The sequence below is a fragment of the Charadrius vociferus genome, unplaced genomic scaffold, assembly GCF_000708025.1.
Source record: "Charadrius vociferus isolate BGI_N301 unplaced genomic scaffold, ASM70802v2 scaffold90, whole genome shotgun sequence".
Lineage (NCBI taxonomy): Eukaryota > Metazoa > Chordata > Aves > Charadriiformes > Charadriidae > Charadrius > Charadrius vociferus.
The window spans coordinates 11,006,512-11,012,021 of record NW_009647222.1 but is presented as its reverse complement, the minus strand read 5'-3'; positions in this window follow the sequence as shown (position 1 = coordinate 11,012,021).

Here is a 5,510-nt window from a genome sequence, read left to right as displayed (position 1 = left end):
TTAGCTATTTCCCAGTTAGGCTGCAACACAGCACAAGACGACTGCCTGCTCACTGTTGTCAGTCACTGAAGACCTCACAGAACTGTAATTTCTGGAGCTCTGGCCAACTTTCAGCTGAGATCATTCTGTCTTTTACTCCTAGTAATTCAGCCTATGTTTTCAATTGCAGAATCCTTACACCTTCCTTTCTGAACTGTAATGTTACAGTAAGTTATTACATAGCTCGTTTTTCTTGCACCTTGACAGCAGCTGTATTTTACCAGTAAAGCACATGCTGGTGATATAGTGTTCATCTTTCTTTAAGAGATATTCAAGGCTTCATTAATGCTAAAAAAGGTTTTTTGGTAGGTCTTGTTGACAGACATAATACAAACGCAAAATATTTTTATTCATAATTGTTATTATTTGAGTCCCTTTTTATTACTCAATGTATTTCTCTAGTAGGTGAAATTCAATCATTTATAGAGCGCTTGGAAAGCTTCTGAACTATGTTTGTGACAGGACTGAGGAATGGGTAATGAGAAACCTAAGGGAACATAGGTCTGTGCAAGAGCAATCCACAGCTGTTCTCTTTCTCCTCCAAACAAAAATCACAACATCAGCACATCTACTGCTCACAGTATAAAATAATTTCTTTTGAAATCACCCTTTTCTACAGTACTTCCATGTGAGCTGTCTCTTTTGTTGTAATAACTTAACAGGGATCCCCCAAATGAGAAGTGCTGCACACGGCAGCAAGATCTGAACCTTGGCTTGAAGGCAGTGGAAAATGAATTTGGATATAGAGCAACCTCTCTGAGCGTGGTGCTGGCTGAGGTAAATTGAGATGAATAAACTGTATTGATTAGAACCAGTCTGAAAGATTAATGTTTTGCAGGGGAGAAATAAGTTTAGGAAAAAAAAAAAGCCACTTTGGGATATTCAAAACTTTCTTGTTAGTACACCTATTGCTTTCAGGACAGTTCAGCATCTGGTTGGGCCCAATTTAAAAATACTGGATGAAGTTATTGAGGATTTTCTTGAAGAAGCAATGCAACGGAAGGAATTGAAATATAAACATAGGACTGGATTGCAGTCTGAGATATGCGCTGTCAGTGGTAGCCAGGAACAAAGCAGTGATAAGATACAAAGAGTTGAATATTTAGCTAGGAAATGCAAGGAGTACAGTACCATTGACTATTTCCGCATTACAGTCTACCTCCTCTTGGGCCTTGTCGCCATGGGAAACTACTGTGAAACACATGAAGGTCTGAATGTTGGATGCAAGAGGCATTCTGTGCAAAACTTTTTCTCAACACAGTTATATGTCCCATTTATATGTCCACATTTTTTTTTAATTCTTTTTGGAATTAAACTAAGTTTACTAAAAGAGCCTGCAAAGAAGCACCCTTGTGTTAGGAAAATTGAAGCAGATAGGTAAGGTGAAATGGCTACTCTGCAGTCAGCCTTGCTGCATACACAAGGACCAAAAAAAAAAAAAAAATCCCTCAGGCCACAATGTTTTGAGTTAGGTTCATAAATCCTCAGTTTAAATTTAGGATCAAGAGGTTTCTGAAGCTTACAGACCTTTTAATATCTGGCCCCTAAATGAATAGCTTGGTTCTTGAAAGTCTAAACACCCTAAGCATTTCTGACTGACTTAAATATGTCTCATAGGTCTTTTGAAAATCAAATGATAGCGGGCATGCCAAAATATGACTTCAGGGTTCAAACTGTCCTTTCCTGGGTTTAAAAATATCGATAAATACCTGTAATATAGAATATCTCTCTTCTGGGAGGCTACCAGTAGTCTCACAGTCCAGCCAGGGAATGCGCTGGGTGGTCTCTCCTGATCTCTGGTTCTAGAGCTGAGCACGCTACACGCCGCCTGTACCCAGGTATTGCCACTTGTCAGTGACACTGTAGCTCAGAGGGAGCAATGCTGTGTGCAATGGAGCAATGCAGTGTCTCTGCAGCCCACCGTACAAACCCTGCAGGAACCTCAATTCCCAGCTGCTTTAAGTGACTGCTCTTCCTGCCAGGACACAATCATGTACAGGCTGGAAGTGGGGAAGGGGTTAAAGCTAATGCCTTTCTTTCTGTCATTCAGGTCAATCTTTTTATAGTCACACTAGGCTTCATAAATTCAAATTCCCCTTCGTGCTGGGCAAGGGGAAAAGATAGGGTGATACATCTTTAAGTACTGAAGATGAGATCATCTTCTTTTTATAGAAACTGAAATCATCCAAAAGCTGCACAGCAGCAGGCTGAGTGCATTTCTCAAGCAGCATTGAAAGAGCACTACCTGGGAATTTCCTTCCAAATTAAAAGGGAGCAAATACCCAGCCGGATCTTATCTTGAAATATGACTACTAGACACTGTTTTTATTTCTTGGAGAGAACTAAGGGTTTGACTGGTTTTATGTTATTATTTCTCCAGGCGTTTAATTCCATCCTTACAGTCATGAAAGTGAAAAACAGGTCTGTCTTTTTTCCACTGGGTATGGCTGAGAAATCATTATAACACTTTTAATCTCACCTCAGAAAGCAAAAATCTGTTGCAGTTATGGAGCTATTACTGGTCATCAAGATAAAGCAATAAAGCCCACACAGAAAAGTGTCCCATCCTAATACTGTTCATTATCAGATAGGCACATAAGAAAAAGAGTGAATATTGCTTGTAAAAAACCCTCGATCCCCATGAAAGCACACATAGAAACTCTTGCATAGACACAAATACAGACATACTCACATAGTGTGAGTCATTAGTGGATCGATCATGGCCAGGCAGAGGCCAGAACTGGGATTCCTGCAATAGTGATGATAATGTCACAGGGCGTGTTTGCAGTCATGGCTTGCCCCCTGTAAAAGCTCCAAGAATGTATTCTAAAATTAGAGTACCACAGGTGTATCCATAAATCCAAGTAATACCTTCATTTAACCACACATTTCGAAAACCGAGTGACATAATTTTTTCCAACTGTTCTGTACCTTGCATTGCTTAGTGTAAGTCAAGCTAGAATCAGCTTCTCTTGTGGTTCCTAATTTTAACAAAGGTTTAGTAGTTTCATGCAAGAACTGAATATGTTGTGAGGTTTGCCTTTGGCTGGTTTCATACACTGTAGCTTTGCCTGGCAGCGGAGAAACAGTCCTTAAAGCTTAGTGAAAGCTCACAGAGAAGTGAAGTTATTTAACCAATGCAACCAGAACTTAGGTCTAGCTCCCCAGACTGGCAGTCTGGTATCTTGTTCACCAGACCCTGGTGCTTCCCCATGCCAGTTCAGAGGGTAGAGTTCAAACAGGATTTTAATACTTGGTGTAAGGGGGTGGGGAGCGAGATGTGTCAAAGGTCTGTGAAGGTCTTTACGTGCAGTAAAAAGACAAGGAGATGAAGCACTGCTGTGCTTTTCCAAGGTTTAAGTCTGGATCCCACCTCTCTGACACAGATTCCCTGAGGCACAAAGGACATAAAATGGCCACGTAGTGCAACAACGATAAGGAAACATTTCTCTTGGTCATTAACGAGCCTAGACTGTGACAATAAAAACCCATAGTACAAGGATACATACTGAGCTGCTGGATCCTCGCACAGGAGGAGTCTGTGCAGCTCCCTAACCACATCCATTTCAGGCAACCTCAAACTGCTTCACAGCTTAGAAAGCCTGTTCTGCTGTGACCTATGAACAAGTGACCAGTGGGACAAGCTGCACCAGGAGACCTGTCTGTCCTTAGCCATCCTGCAGCACCACCAGCTCTGAGCCAACAGGGAGGGGAGGGCTTCCCACACTGAGTGCATCAGCCTGTGGGAAGGCAGAACTATACAATCCACTTTGCTGTTTGGAAAGCACTTCAAAAACCAAGTCCTTCATGATCTTTTTGGGGAAGCATAAAGTAAGGAAATTGGCTGAAATGACCTTACCTAGTTTTCAAAAACAGTATGCTTGTGCATGTGCACTCCTCAGTAGATATTACTATGATTTATATTTGCTGAGTTTTAATATGGTATAGGCAGAACATTGCAGTATAGTATTACTGTGTAGGGAGTCCTCTTAGAAGTGACGTAGATCAGAAAACCACAAAAAGAAAAAGGTAATTACAGTAGAATATAAGCTTCATTTCTGAAACAGTGTATTGTTTTATCGCTGTCTTCTCAGTTTTGACTTTCATAAACCTCTTATAAAATCAGCTGTGAAATTTCATTCCACCTTCATTAACAACCAAAACCCAAGTACACTGAACGCTATGCAAAGCAGATAGTCTATCCAAGATAGTAAATATCATAAATCTTAAATATTACTAACACATGGCCATATCCTTAGCACTTGTAGACTGGCACAGCTCCATTGGTACATAGGCAATACACCGCAGCTGAGAAGCCAGCCTTCAAAATCTTATCCCAAGGACAGTTATAGAACAGTTGCTATCAATTTAAAGCAGGCTTGTTTCTTCTTCCTGACATTTTTTTGGTCTATTTTTTTATCAAAGAGCCCTCCTTTTATGTGTTTTTGTATGAAATAAAATGTATGCAATGGGTTTGCATTTGATTACTTTATTACAGTTGCATTCTTAAAGTTTATTTCTAGCAGGACAATGTATTTTAATTGCAAGAATATACAGAAGTGTTCAGATTAAAAAGTCAGTTTTTCATTGTATCAGATTTTCATTTTAACTCAGGCCTTAAGTTAATTCATAGAAGATGGATTATGACCAGAAAATGGAGTGATTACTGATACCTTGTTGTATCTTCAGTAATCATTGCCTGACCATGTCTACTATGATGAATTCTAACTGGTTGTACCATGGAATAATCAATCTTACAGCCATTCTTACAGTTTTCATCAAAACTGTATCTAATGATTTCAAAATCAGTAACTGCTTTTTCATACAATGTATAGTGTGAGAGTGATAAATACTTATTTAATATTGGAAGGTCAAGGCACAGAAAGAATCAAGTAAAAAAAAATACACTCATCTGGAGTATCCCGTATGGGAAAGCAAGAAGTATATATTTTTCATCTCTATTGCATTTTGTCATTTGTTCCAGGCACAAAAAGCATGGACTTCAGTTTCAACCAAGTTGATCTTCAGGAGACCATATTTACTAGATGCATTCCTAGTTTCTGCAACATCTGAAGCAGAGATTCTGCAGACCAGCTAGTTCTTTACACAAACTTAAATCAACCCAAGTGCAGCTCCAGGTCAAGGGTCAAGTGTTAGAAACAGACACATAAAGTGACAAAGGCTGCTTTCAGCCTTCAAAAATTGTGTTAACACAGGTATTGCGGAACTTCTGAGCCCTTGAGTTGTGCTACTTAGGTTTTTTTCTCGTGCTTTTTTTATGCCGTCCCCAGCATTTAAAAAATGTTGACCAAAATGATTTAAAATGATGACCGAACCCCCCCAACATAACTATCTTTTTTATACTGGGAAGTCATCGTCAGATAGAGAACATCTTGATATGCTGCAAAGTGCTCTGCCACTTCACCTGGAAAGAGGATCACCACTGTAGTCAGTGGCCACCCCTCATACAG